Source organism: Gorilla gorilla, chromosome 16 (assembly GCF_029281585.2).
Source record: "Gorilla gorilla gorilla isolate KB3781 chromosome 16, NHGRI_mGorGor1-v2.1_pri, whole genome shotgun sequence".
Classification (NCBI taxonomy): domain Eukaryota; kingdom Metazoa; phylum Chordata; class Mammalia; order Primates; family Hominidae; genus Gorilla; species Gorilla gorilla.
In genome coordinates, this window is record NC_073240.2 from 103,464,178 (window position 1) to 103,478,248 (window position 14,071).

The 14,071-nt window shown below is 55.3% G+C and overlaps 1 long non-coding RNA gene across 2 annotated transcripts in view; it reads left to right on the top strand.

The window, feature by feature from the left end:
• The window catches only part of LOC134757296 (uncharacterized), a 50,281-nt gene extending 36,819 nt beyond the window's left edge, over positions 1 to 13,462 (top strand). The window contains exons 11-14 of one of the 2 annotated variants that reach the window (XR_010131102.1): positions 8,200 to 8,257; positions 8,351 to 8,583; positions 11,616 to 11,673; positions 11,795 to 13,462. This is a non-coding gene — a long non-coding RNA (uncharacterized lncRNA). Of the gene's footprint in view, positions 1 to 8,199; positions 8,258 to 8,350; positions 8,584 to 9,360; positions 9,577 to 11,615; positions 11,674 to 11,794 lie in introns of those variants that run through there. The other variant, XR_010131103.1, reaches the window with a different exon arrangement.
• The last annotated feature ends 609 nt before the right edge of the window (positions 13,463 to 14,071 follow it).

Sequence of the window (14,071 nt, forward strand, 5' to 3'; positions counted from 1 at the left end):
GGGTTGCTTTAGGGTCAGGGCCAGGGCCCAGGGTTATGGCTATTTTAGGGTCAGTGCCCAGGGTTAAGGTTGTTTTAGGGTCAGGGCCCAGGGTTAGGGTTGTTTTAGGGTGAGTGCCCATTGTTGGCTTTATTTTAGGGTCAGGGCCAGGGCCCAGGGTTAGGGTTGTTTTAGGGTCAGGGCCAGGGCCCAGGGTTAGGCTTGTTTTAGAGTCAGGGCCAGGGCCCAAGGTTAGGATTGTTTTAGGGTCAGGGCCAGGGCCCAGGGTTAGGTTTGTTTGAGGGTCAGGGCCAGGGCCCAGGGTTAGGTTTGTTTTAGGGTCAGGGCCTGGGCCCAGGGATAGGGTTGTTTTAGGTTCAGGGCCAGGGCCCAGAGCTATGGTTGTTTTAGGGTCAGGGCCAGGGCCCAGGGTTAGGATTGTTTTAGGGTCAGGGTCAGGGCCCAGGGTTAGGGTTGTTTTAGGGTCTGGGCCAGGGCCCAGCGTTAGGGTTGTTGTAGGTTCAGGTCCAGGGCCCAGGATTAGGGTTGTTTTAGGGTCAGGGTCAGGGCCCAGGGTTAGGGTTGTTTTAGGGTCAGGGCCAGGGCCCAGGGTTAGGGTTGTTTTAGGGTCAGGGCTAGGGCCCAGGGTTAGGTTTGTTTTATGGTCAGGGCCAGGGCCCAGGGTTAGGTTTGTTTTAGGGTCAGGGCCTGGGCCCAGGGTTAGGGTTGTTTTAGGTTCAGGGCCAGGGCCCAGAGTTATGGTTGTTTTAGGGTCAGGGCCAGGACCCAGGGTTAGGATTGTTTTAGGGTCAGGACCTGGGCCCAGGGTTAGGGTTGTTTTAGGGTCAGGGCCAGGGCCCAGGTTTAGGCTTGTTTTAGGGTCGGAGCCAGGGCCCAGGGTTAGGGTTGTTTTATGATCAGGGTCAGGGCCAGGGCCCAGGTTTAGGGTTGTTTTAGGGTCAGGGCCAGGGCCCAGGTTTAGGCTTGTTTTAGGGTCAGGGCCAGGGTCCAGGGTTAGGCTTGTTTTAGGGTCAGGGCCAGGGCCCAGGGTTAGGCTTGTTTTAGTGCCAGGGCCCGGGGTTTGGGTTTTTTTAGGTTCGGGGCCCAGGGTTAGGATTGTTTTAGGATCAGGGCCCAGGGTTATGGTTGTTTTAGGGTCATGGCCAGCGCCCAGGGTTAGGGTTGTTTTCGGGTCAGGGCCAGGGCCCACGGTTAGGCTTGTTTTAGGGTCAGGGACAGGGCCCAGGGTCAGGGTTGTTTTAGGTCAGGGCCAGGGCCCTGGGTTAGTCTTGTTTTAGGGTCAGGGCCAGGGCCCAGGGTTAGGCTTGTTTTAGGGTCAGGGCCAGTGCCGAGCGTTAGGCTTGTTTTAGGGTCAGGGACAGGGCCCAGGATTAGGGTTGTTTTAGGGTCAGGGCCAAGGCCCAGGGTTAGGCTTGTTTTAGGGTCAGGGACAGGGCCCAGGGTTAGGGTTCTTTTAGGTCAGGGCCAGGGCCCAGGGTTAGGCTTGTTTTAGGGTCAGGGCCAGGGCCCAGGGATAGGGTTGTTTTAGGGTCAGGGCCAGGGCCGAGGGTTAGGCTTGTTTTAGGGTCAGGGCCAGGGCCCAGGTTTAGGGTTGTTTTAGGGTCAGGACCTGGGCCCAGGGTTAGGCTTGTTTTAGTACCAGGGCCCAGGGTTAGGGTTGTTTTAGGGTCAGGGCCAGGGCCCAGGGTTAGGGTTGTTTTAGGTCAGGGCCAGGGCCCAGGGTTAGGGTTGTTTTAGGTCAGGGCCAGGTCCCAGGGTTAGGCTTGTTTTAGTGTCAGGGCCAGGGCCCAGGGTTAGGGTTGTTTTAGGTTCAGGGCCAGTGCCCAGGGTTAGGGTTGTTTTAGGGTCAGGGCGATTGCCCAGGGTTAGGGTTGTTTTAGGGTCAGGGCCAGGGCCCAGGGTTAGGGTTGTTTTAGGGTCAGGGCCAGGGCCCAGGGTTAGGTTTGTTTTATGGTCAGGGCCAGGGCCCAGGGTTAGGTTTGTTTTAGGGTCAGGGCCTGGGCCCAGGTTTAGGCTTGTTTTAGGGTCGGAGCCAGGGCCCAGAGATAGGGTTGTTTTATGATCAGGGTTAGGGCCAGGGCCCAGGGTTAGGGTTGTTTTAGGGTCAGGATGAGGTCCCAGGGTTAGGCTTGTTTTAGGGTCAGGGCCAGGGCCCAGGGTTAGGGTTGTTTTAGGGTCAGGGCCAGGGCCAAGGTTTAGGCTTGTTTTAGGGTCAGGGCCAGGGTCCAGGGTTAGGCTTGTTTTAGGGTCAGGGCCAGGGCCCAGGGTTAGGCTTGTTTTAGTGCCAGGGCCCGGGGTTTGGGTTTTTTTAGGTTCGGGGCCCAGGGTTAGGCTTGTTTTAGGATCAGGGCCCAGGGTTATGGTTGTTTTAGGGTCATGGCCAGCGCCCAGGGTTAGGGTTGTTTTCGGGTCAGGGCCAGGGCCCACGGTTAGGCTTGTTTTAGGGTCAGGGACAGGGCCCAGGGTCAGGGTTGTTTTAGGTCAGGGCCAGGGCCCTGGGTTAGTCTTGTTTTAGGGTCAGGGCCAGGGCCCAGGGTTAGGCTTGTTTTAGGGTCAGGGCCAGTGCCGAGCGTTAGGCTTGTTTTAGGTTCAGGGACAGGGCCCAGGGTTAGGGTTGTTTTAGGGTCAGGGCCAGGGCCCAGGGTTAGGCTTGTTTTAGGGTCAGGGACAGGGCCCAGGGTTAGGGTTGTTTTAGGTCAGGGCCAGGGCCCAGGGTTAGGCTTGTTTTAGGGTCAGGGCCAGGGCCCAGGGATAGGGTTGTTTTAGGGTCAGGGCCAGGGCCGAGGGTTAGGCTTGTTTTAGGGTCAGGGCCAGGGCCCAGGTTTAGGGTTGTTTTAGGGTCAGGACCTGGGCCCAGGGTTAGGCTTGTTTTAGTACAAGGGCCCAGGGTTAGGGTTGTTTTAGGGTCAGGGCCAGGGCCCAGGGTTAGGGTTGTTTTAGGTCAGTGCCAGGGCCCAGGGTTAGGGTTGTTTTAGGTCAGGGCCAGGTCCCAGGGTTAGGCTTGTTTTAGTGTCAGGGCCAGGGCCCAGGGTTAGGGTTGTTTTAGGTTCAGGGCCAGTGCCCAGGGTTAGGGTTGTTTTAGGGTCAGGGCGATTGCCCAGGGTTAGGGTTGTTTTAGGGTCAGGGCCAGGGCCCAGGGTTAGGCTTGTTTTAGGGTCAGGGCCAGGGCCCAGGGTTAGGCTTGTTTTAGGGTCAGGGCCAGGACCCAGGGTTAGGCTTGTTTTAGGGTCAGGCCGAGGGCCCAGGGTTAGGCTTGTTTTAGGGTCAGGGCCAGGGCCCAGGGTTAGGGTTGTTTTAGGGTCAGGGTCAGGGCCCAGGTTTAGGGTTGTTTTAGGGTCAGGGCCAGGGCCCAGTGTTAGGCTTGTTTTAGGGTCAGGGCCAGGGCCCAGGGTTAGGCTTGTTTTAGGGTCAGGGCCAGGGCCCAGGGTTAGGCTTGTTTTAGGGTCAGGGCGAGGGCCCAGGGTTAGGGATGTTTTACGGTCAGGGCCAGGGCCCAGGGTTAGGGTTGTTTTAGGGTCAGGGTCAGGGCCCAGGTTTAGGGTTGTTTTAGGGTCAGGGCCAGTGCCCAGGGTTAGGGTTGTTTTACGGTCATGGCCAGGGCTCAGGGTTAGGGTTGTTTTAGGGTCATGTCCAGGGCCCACTGTTAGGGTTGTTTTAGGGTCATGTCCAGGGCCCACGGTTAGGGTTGTTTTAGGGTCAGGTCCAGGGCCCAGGATTAGGGTTGTTTTAGGGTCAGGGTCAGGGCCCAGTGTTAGGGTTGTTTTAGGGTCAGGGCCAGGGCCCAGGGTTAGGGTTGTTTTAGGGTCAGGGCCAGGGCCCAGGGTTAGGTTTGTTTTATGGTCAGGGCCAGGGCCCAGTGTTAGGTTTGTTTTAGGGTCAGGGCCTGGGCCCTGGGTTAGGGTTGTTTTAGGTTCAGGGCCAGGGCCCAGAGTTATGGTTGTTTTAGGGTCAGGGCCAGGGCCCAGGGTTAGGATTGTTTTAGGGTCAGGACTTGGGCCCAGGGTTAGGGTTGTTTTAGGGTCAGGGCCAGGGCCCAGGTTTAGGCTTGTTTTAGGGTCGGAGCCAATGCCCAGGGTTAGGGTTGTTTTATGATCAGGGTTATGGCCAGGGTTAAGGTTGTTTTAGGGTCAGGTCCTGGGCCTAGGGTTAGGGTTGTTTTTGTGCCAGGGCCCAGGGTTAGGGTTGTTTTAGGGTCATGGCCAGGGCCCAGGGTTAGGGTTGTTTTAGGTCATGGCCAGGGCCCAGGGATAGGGTTGTTTTAGGGTCAGGGCCAGGGCCCAGGGTTAGGGTTGTTTTAGGGTCAGGGCCAGGGCCCAGGGTTAGGCTTGTTTTAGGGTCAGGGCCAGGGCCCAGGGTTAGGCTTGTTTTAGGGTCAGGGCCAGGGCCCAGGATTAGGCTTGTTTTAGGGTCAAGGACAGGGCCCAGGTTTAGGGTTGTTTTAGGGTCAGGGCCAGGGCCCTGGGTTAGGCTTGTTTTAGGGTCAGAGCCAGGGCCCAGGGTTAGGGTTGTTTTAGGGTCAGGGCCAGTGCCCAGGGTTAGTGTTGTTTTAGGGTCAGGGCCATGGCCCAGGGTTAAGGTTGTTTTAGGGTCAGGGCCAGGGCCCAGGATTAGGGTTGTTTTAGGGTCAGGACATGGGCCCAGGTTTAAGCTTGTTTTAGTGCCAGGGCCCAGGGTGAGGGTTGTTTTAGGGTCAGGGCCAGGGCCCAGGGTCAGGGTTGTTTTAGGTCAGGGCCAGGGCCCAGCATTAGGGTTGTTTTAGGGTCAGGGCCAGGGCCCAGGTTTAGGGGTGTTTTAGGGTCAGGGCCAGTGCCCAGGATTAGGCTTGTTTTAGGGTCAGGGCCAGGGCCCAGGGTTAGGGTTGTTTTACGGTCAGGGCCAGGGCTCAGGGTTAGGGATGTTTTAGGGTCATGTCCAGGGCCCACGATTTGGGTTGTTTTAGGGTCAGGTCCAGGGCCCAGGATTAGGATTGTTTTAAGGTCAGGGTCAGGGCCCAGGGTTAGGGTTGTTTTAGGGTCAGGGCCAGGGCCCAGGATTAGGGTTGTTTTAGGGTCAGGGCCAGGGCCCAGGGTTAGGTTTGTTTTATGGTCAGGGCCAGGGCCCAGGGTTAGGTTTGTTTTAGGGTCAGGGCCTCGGCCCAGGGTTAGGGTTGTTTCAGGTTCAGGGCCAGGGCCCAGAGTTATGGTTGTTTTAGGGTCAGGGCCAGGGCCCAGGGTTAGGATTGTTTTAGGGTCAGGACCTGGGCCCAGGGTTAGGGTTGTTTTAGGGTCAGGCCCAGGGCCCAGGTTTAGGCTTGTTTTAGGGTCGGAGCCAGGGCCCAGGGTTAGGGTTGTTTTATGATCAGGGTTAGGGCCAGGGCCCAGGGTTAGGGTTGTTTTAGGGTCAGGGCGAGGTCCCAGGGTTAGGCTTGTTTTAGGGTCAGGGCCAGGGCCCAGGGTTAGGGTTGTTTTAGGGTCAGGGCCAGGGCCCAGGTTTAGGCTTGTTTTAGGGTCAGGGCCAGGGTCCAGGGTTAGGCTTGTTTTAGGGTCAGGGCCAGGGCCCAGGGTTAGGCTTGTTTTAGTGCCAGGGCCCGGGGTTTGGGTTTTTTTAGGTTCGGGGCCCAGGGTTAGGCTTGTTTTAGGATCAGGGCCCAGGGTTATGGTTGTTTTAGGGTCATGGCCAGCGCCCAGGGTTAGGGTTGTTTTAGGGTCAGGGCCAGGGCCCACGGTTAGGCTTGTTTTAGGGTCAGGGACAGGGCCCAGGGTCAGGGTTGTTTTAGGTCAGGGCCAGGGCCCTGGGTTAGTCTTGTTTTAGGGTCAGGGACAGGGCCCACGGTTAGGGTTGTTTTAGGGTCAGGACCAGGGCCCAGGGTTAGGGTTGTTTTAGGGTCAGGTCCTGGGCCTAGGGTTAGGGTTGTTTTTGTGCCAGGGCCCAGGGTTAGGGTTGTTTTAGGGTCAGGGCCAGGGCCCAGGATTAGGGTTGTTTTAGGTCATGGCCAGGGCCCAGGGATAGGGTTGTTTTAGGGTCAGGGCCAGGGCCCAGGGTTAGGGTTGTTTTAGGGTCAGGGCCAGGGCCCAGGGTTAGGCTTGTTTTAGGGTCAGGGCCAGGGCCCAGGGTTAGGCTTGTTTTAGGGTCAGGGCCAGGGCCCATGATTAGGCTTGTTTTAGGGTCAAGGACCGGGCCCAGGTTTAGGGTTGTTTTAGGGTCAGGGCCAGGGCCCAGGGTTAGGCTTGTTTTAGGGTCAGAGCCAGGGCCCAGGGTTAGGGTTGTTTTAGGGTCAGGGCCAGTGCCCAGGGTTAGTGTTGTTTTAGGGTCAGGGCCATGGCCCAGGGTTAGGGTTGTTTTAGGGTCAGGGCCAGGGCTCAGGATTAGGGTTGTTTTAGGGTCAGGACATGGGCCCAGGTTTAAGCTTGTTTTAGTGCCAGGGCCCAGGGTGAGGGTTGTTTTAGGGTCAGGGCCAGGGCCCAGGGTCAGGGTTGTTTTAGGTCAGGGCCAGGGCCCAGCATTAGGGTTGTTTTAGAGTCAGGGCCAGGGCCCAGGTTTAGGGGTGTTTTAGGGTCAGGGCCAGGGCCCAGGATTAGGCTTGTTTTAGGGTTAGGGCCAGGGCCCAGGGATAGGGTTGTTTTAGGGTCAGGTCCAGGTCCCAGGGTTAGGGTTGTTTTAGGGTCAGGGCCAGGGCCCAGGGTTATGGTTATTTTAGGTCAGTGCCCAGGGTTAGAGTTGTTTTAGGGTCAGTGCCCAGGATTAGGGTTGCTTTATGGTCAGGTCCAGGGCCCAATGTTAGGCTTGTATTAGGGTCAGGGCTTGGGTCCAGGTTTAGGGTTGTTTTAGGGTCACGGCCAGGGCCCAGGTTTAGGCTTGTTTTAGGGTCAGGGCCAGGGCCCAGGTTTACGGTTGTTTTAGTTTCATGGCCAGGGCCCAGGGTTAGGGTTGTTTTAGTGCCAGGGCCTAGGGTTAGGGTTGTTTTATGTTCAGGGCCAGGGTCCAGGTTTAGGGTTGTTTTAGGGTCAGGGCCAGGGCCCAGGTTTAGGCTTGTTTTAGGGTCAGGGCCAGGGCCCAGGTTTACGGTTGTTTTAGGTTCATGGCCAGGGCCAGGGTTAGGGTTGTTTTTGGGTCAGGGCCAGGGCCCAGGGTTAGGGTTGTTTTAGGGTCAGGGCCAGGGCCCAGGGTTAGGCTTGTTTTAGGGTCAGGGCCCGGGCCCAGGTTTAGGGTTGTTTTAGTGTCAGGGCCAGGGCCCAGGTTTAGGGTTGTTTTAGGGTCAGGGCCAGGTCCCAGGGTTAGGGTTGTTTTAGGGTCAGGGCCAGGGCCCAGGGTTAGGGTTCTTTTAGCGTCAGGGCCAGGGCCCAGGGTTAGGGTTGTTTTAGGGTCAGGGCCAGGGCCGAGAGTTTGGCTTGTTTTAGGGTCAGGGCCAAGGCCCAGAGTTAGGGTTGTTTTAGGGAAAGGGCAAGGGCCCAGGGTTAGGATTGTTTTAGGGTCAGGGCCAGGGCCCAGGTTTAGGCTTGTTTCAGGTTCAGGTCCGGGGCAGGGTTAGGGTTGTTTTAGGGTGACGGCCGGGGCCCAGTGTTAGGGTTGTTTTAGGGTCAGGTCCGGGGCCCAGTGTTAGGGTTGCTTTAGGGTCAGGGCCGGGGCCCAGGTTTAGGGTTGTTTAAGGTCAGGGCCGGGACACAGGTTTGGGGTTTTAGGCTCAGGACCAGGGCCTAGTGTTAGGGTATTAGTGTCAGGGCCCAGGGTTAGGGTTTTAGGGTCAGGGCCCAGGGTTAGGGTTTCTGTGTCAGGGCCCAGGTTTAGGGTGATTTCCAGGAAGTGACCTCACAATGACTCAAGCTACCACTTACTGTTGATTGTGATGAAATGCCAGCTGAGGCACATGCCTTGGGAGCTAAGTGGTTGCTGCCCTTGACTACTATGAAGACTGGTGTGGGAAGGGTCACTTTAATGCACTTGAGCTGGGGTCCCCAACCCCTGAGCCATGGAGCCGTAAGGAGCCACACAGCAGGTGAGTGGTGTCGAGTGAGGGAGTGAGGGAAGCTTCGTCTGTATTTACAGCCACTCCCCTTTGCTCACATTTCTGCTTGAGCTCCACCTTCTCAGATGAGCAGCAGCATTAGATTCTCATAGGAGAACGCACCCTGTTGTGAACCGTGCATGTGAGGGATCTAGGTTGCGCTGTGCTTATGAGAATCTAATACCTATTGATCTGTCACTTTCTCCCATCACGCTCAGGTGGGACCATCCAGTTTCAGGAAAACAAGCTTAACACGCCCACTGATTCTACATTATGGTGAGTTCTATAATTATTTTATTATATATTCCAGTGTAATAATGGAAATGAAGTGCCTAATCAACGTAAATGTGCTTAAATCTTTTGGCCCAGCTCCTACCTCCCGGCAGCCTCGCCAGGCCCAGAACTCTCTCCAGTCAGCCTCTACAGACCAAGCTCATGACTCACAATGGCCTATTTAGGCCCATACCCTACCTCACGGCAGTCTCCGCAGATGAGCCTACTGCCTCACAACAGCCTCCACAGGCACAGCTCCGTCGTTACAATGGCCTCTTTAGACCCAGCTCCTGCCTCCCAGCCTTCTCTCCAGGCCCTGAACTTCCTCCGTAAGTTGAGGTAGCTGGGACTGTAGGTATACATGACGATACTTGGCTAATTTTTATATTGTTTTGCAGACATGGGGTCTCACTTTGTTGGCCAGGCTGCTGTCAAACTAATGGCCTCAAGTGACCCTTCCACCCCTGCCTCCCATCCTCGAGGTATGTGCCACCACAAGGAGCACTTGTTCAATTTTCTAAAGAAAAAATTTCTAAAGTAAGGCTGTGGGATGATGGCAGGAAGATAAAAGAAAAACAGAAGAATAAGTTAAAATGACTTATTCACACATATTCTTTTGACAGCAAGAAGAACTGTTAGTATATACATTCCTTACAAACAAAGAAACGGCAGATAAACAATGTTGTATAGGAACTTCAACACACACTGTACAATATTCCCACTTTGCTGACATAAGTTATGGAAATTTTGTGGTTTACTTGAGTGTCGCTACCAGTATTTTGCTTCTCTGATGATTTTTATCAACTTCCTCATCTGTTAACTTCTCTCCAAAGTATGTCATGTCACGACATGCTGCCGCTGCACGAACACGGCCAGTGTCTTCCTATTAAACATGTAGAATGCTTTCCTAATTTCTCTTTTTACTCTCTGTCTTTGTGTTCTGCATTTTCCTTACTTTTATTGTCAGAAAGTCCAGAAAGTCAATCGTACTAATTTATCATGATTTGCTTTATTAATTTATACTTTGCTTATATGGAATTTTGCCCAACAGACCTCATTACAATTTCTAACCTGTTTTATTTTGTTTTTTTTTTTTTCTGAGACAGGGTCTCCCTCTGTTGTCCGAGGCTGGAGGGTAGTAGTGCTATCGCAGCTGACTGCAGCCTCAACCTTCCAGGCTGAAGCGATCCTCCCATCTCAACCTCCCACGTGGCTGAGACTACAGGTGCTTGCCACTACGCCCAACTAATATTTGGTATTTTCGTACACGTGGATTCCAGAGGGGTGACAGCGAAACGTGAGTAAGCATGGATTTTGGTATATGCAGAGATGGGGGGCTGTAACTAATTCTGTATACTGAGGGACGGCAACCGTATATGTTTTTACAATTACGCTGTAGGATACATACTGTTGCATAGCCTTGAAAATAATAATTTTTAATGGAGTGGAAGAATAATAATAATATTGCTAAAAGTAGCAGCTGGCCAGGTGTGGTGGCTCACACTGGTAATCGCAACACTTTGGGAGGCTGAGGCAGGAGGATGGCTTGAGGCCAAGAGTTTGCGATAGGCCTTGGAAACAAAGGGGGAGTCACCATCCCTACAGAAAAATACATGAATTAGCCTAGTGTGGTGGCACGTTCCTGTAGTCCCAGCTACTTGGGAGGCTGAGGTGGGAGGATCACTCAAGCCCAGGGAGGCTGAGACTGCAGTGAGTCATGATCAGGCCTCTGCACTCCAGCCTGGGTGACAGAGTGAGACCCTGTCTCAAAACAACAAAAAAGTAGCAGCTAACATCAACTGACCTTTTATACCAGGTGCCTATTGATACCATAGTTTAATTTCTTAGAACTGTTTCTTATTTCACTTACCAACTCTGTCTTCAGTTACTCCCAGATTTTTACTGTGTGTGTACAGATGACCTTTTGTTTAGATTGAATTGTCTCCCCAGAAGTAAGATTACTGTGAGTCATGGTGAATGGACATTCTCATTACTCTTGATGTAAATTGACAGGGTTTTGGGTGCCTCCCAGCTATAATCTTAGCACTTTGGGAGGCTAAGAGAGGAGGATTGCTTGAGGCCAAGAGTTGGAGGAGGCAGTATGGCAGTATGGTGAGACCCTGTCTCCATTATTTTAAAAAATTGACAAGCTTTACCCGGGAAGGCTTATACACAATTTAAACACCCCTCATAGTATAAGAAAGTGCCCATTTCACTGCACCTTTGCCAGCACAGGGTATTGTAATTTAGTAAGTCATTTTTTGTTTGATTATTTTAAATAGATAAAAGACCTCATATTACTTTACTTGTCACATTTCAACATCTTTCCTTAGCTTATTAGCTCTACCTCTTTTCTGTCTGTAAATGGTTGTTGTTGTTTTGTTCTTTGAGACAGGGTCTTGCTCTGTCACCAGGCTAGACTGTAGTGGCATAATCATGCCTCGCTGCAGCCTTGACCTCCCAGGCTCAAACTTCAGCATTCCGAGTAGCTGGGACTACAAGTGTGCACCACCACTCCCAGCTAACTTTTTTCTTCTTTTGGATAGAGACAGGTTCTCACTGTGTTGTCCAGACCGGTCTTTAGCTCCTGGCCTTAAGCAATCCTCCTGCATTAGCTTCTCAAATTGCTGGAATTTCAGGCATGAGCCACCATGCCTGGCCTGGGCTAGTCCTGTATTCTGTAGAGTTCTCTTTACTTTGTGCTAGCCAATCTCTCATTATGCTGTTCACCTGTTATAATGAATAATTCTCCGTATTAAATTTTACCACTTTAAACTTTTGAGTGGTTTATGCTTCCTGATTGGACTCTGACTAATACGTTAGGAAGGGTCCCAGGGTTTATCCACACAGATGGGATTTGGGCATAGGTTTGGTTTCCCAGGGGGCAGTGCTGAGCTCTTTGCCAGTGGGAAATGGGATGCTGGTGATTTCCAGGAAGTGACCTCACAGTGACTCAAGCTACCACTTACTGTTGATTGTGATGAAATGCCAGCTGAGGCACATGCCTTGGGAGCTAAGTGGTTGCTGCCCTTGACCACTATGAAGACTGGTGTGGGAAGGGTCGCTTTGGATGCACTTGAGCAGGGGTCCCCAACCCCTGAGCCATGGAGCCGTAGGGAGCCACACAGCAGGAGGTGAGTGGTGTCGAGTGAGGGAGTGAGGGAAGCTTCGTCTGTATTTACAGCCACTCCCCTTTGCTCACATTCCCGCTTGAGCTCCACCTTCTCAGATGAGCAGCAGCATTAGATTCTCATAGGAGAACGCACCCTGTTGTGAACCATGCATGTGAGGGATCTAGGTTGCGCTGTGCTTATGAGTATCTAATACCTATTGATCTGTCACTTTCTCCCATCACACTCAGGTGGGACCATCCAGTTTCAGGAAAACAAGCTTAACACGCCCACTGATTCTACATTATGGTGAGTTGTATAATCATTTTATTATATATTGGATATATAATACGTATATATATTTATATATATGTAATAATGGAAATAAAGTGCCTAATAAATGTAAATGTGCTTAAATCTTTTTAAGCAGATTCTTCAGGCCCAGCATCTGCCTCACTGTGGACCCCCCAAGCCAAGCTCCCAACCTTTCAGCAGCTTCTACACACCCAGCTCCCGCCTGCCAGTGGCCTCTTCAGGCCCATGGGGCTCATTCCTCACAACAGCCTTTCCAGTCCCAGTTTTTCCCTTCCGGCGGCCTCTCCGGGCTGAGAACCTCCTCAAGTCGGCCTCTCCAGACTCACTTGCACCCTCCAGGCGTCCTCTCCGGGCCAAGCTCCTCTTCCTGGCTGAGTCTCCAGGCCTGACTCCTGCCTCTCAACAACCTCTTTGGACTCAGTGCCTACCCATCTCCTGGCGTCCTTGGTCGGCCCACAGCTTCCTCAAGCCAAGCTCCCCAGGCCCAGGTCAGGCCTCACGGTGCCCCCTCCACGATGAGCTCCTGCCCTCCAATGGCACCTGCAGGACCCAAATGGTCTCCGGTCGGTGGGCTCCTCCACGCCAAGTTTGGGCCTCCCGGTGACCTCTGCAGGCCCAAGTTGTCCTGAAGTCGGCATCTCCCAGCCATGCCTCCCAGCAAGTAAGCAAGCTCTTTTGGCTCAACTCCTGCCCAGCTCCCAACCGCCTTTGTAGGTCCCGAACTTTCTCCAGCCAAGTTCTTTGGGCCTCATTCCTGCCGCCCGGTGGCCTGTACGGGCCCAGCAATGGTTGGAGAACGGCCTCTGCAGGTCCCGCTCTTGCCTCCCAGGGGCCTCTCCAGGCCCAGCTCTTGCCCCCACGGCGGCCACCTGGGGCCAAGTCCCTGCCTGCCTCCCAGCAGCCCGCATGCGGCCCAGCTCCTCCCTCACGGTGGCCTGTTGATGCCCATGCCTCTGGTACCCTGCCCAGAGGCATGAGCCCCTGCCACACACTGGCTCCTCCCATGCTGAGAGAGGTCAGCGTGAGCCCTTGCCTCACACCGGCCCCTCCCATCCTGAGAGAGGTCAGCGTGAGCCCCTTGACTCACACTGGCTCCTCCCACGCTGAGAGAGGTCAGCGTGAGCCCTTGCCTCACACCGGCCCCTCCCATGCTGAGAGAGGTCGGCGTGAGCCCTTGACTCACACCGGCCCCTCCCACGGTGAGAGAGGTCAGCGTCAGCCCCTTGCCTCACACCGGCCCCTCCCACGCTGAGAGAGGTCGGCGTGAGTCCTTGCCTCACACCGGCCCCTCCCACAGTGAGAGAGGTCAGCGTCAGCCCCTTGCCTCACACCGGCCCCTCCCACGCTGAGAGAGGTCAGCGTCAGCCCCTTGCCTCACACCGGCCCCTCCCACGGTGAGAGAGGTCAACATGAGCCCCTTGCCTCACACCGGCCCCTCCCACGCTGAGAGAGGTCGGCGTCAGCCCCTTGCCTCACACCGGCCCCTCCCACGCTGAGAGAGGTTGGCGTGAGCCCCTTGCCTCACACCGGCCCCTCCCACGCTGAGAGAGGTCGGCGTCAGCCCCTTGCCTCACACCGGCCCCTCCCACGCTGAGAGAGGTTGGCGTGAGCCCCTTGCCTCACACCGGCCCCTCCCACGCTGAGAGAGGTCGGCGTCAGCCCCTTGCCTCACACCGGCCCCTCCCACGCTGAGAGAGGTTGGCGTGAGCCCCTTGCCTCACACCGGCCCCTCCCACGCTGAGAGAGGTCAACATGAGCCCCTTGCCTCACACCGGCCCCTCCCACGCTGAGAGAGGTCGGCGTGAGCCGTTGCCTCACACCGGCCCCTCCCACGCTGAGAGAGGTCAACGTGAGCCCCTTGCCTCACACCAGCCCCTCCCACGCTGAGAGAGGTCGGCGTGAGCCCTTGCCTCACACCGGCCCCTCCCACGCTGAGAGAGGTCGGCGTGAGCCCTTGCCTCACACCGGCCCCTCCCACGGTGAGAGAGGTCAGCCTGAGCCCCTTGCCTCACACCGGCCCCTCCCACGCTGAGAGAGGTCAACGTGAGCCCCTTGCCTCACACCGGCCCCTCCCACGCTGAGAGAGGTCGGCGTGAGCCCTTGCCTCACACCGGACCCTCCCACGCTGAGAGAGGTCAACATGAGCCCCTTGCCTCACACCGGCCCCTCCCACGCTGAGAGAGGTCGGCGTGAGCCCTTGCCTCACACCGGCCCCTCCCACGCTGAGAGAGGTCAGCGTGAGCCCCTTGCCTCGCCCCGGACCCTCCCATGCTGAGAGAGGTCGGCGTGAGCCCTTGCCTCACACCAGCCCCTCCCATGCTGAGAGAGGTCAGCGTGAGCCCCTTGCCTCACCCCGGCCCCTCCCATGCTGAGAGAGGTCGGCGTGAGCCCC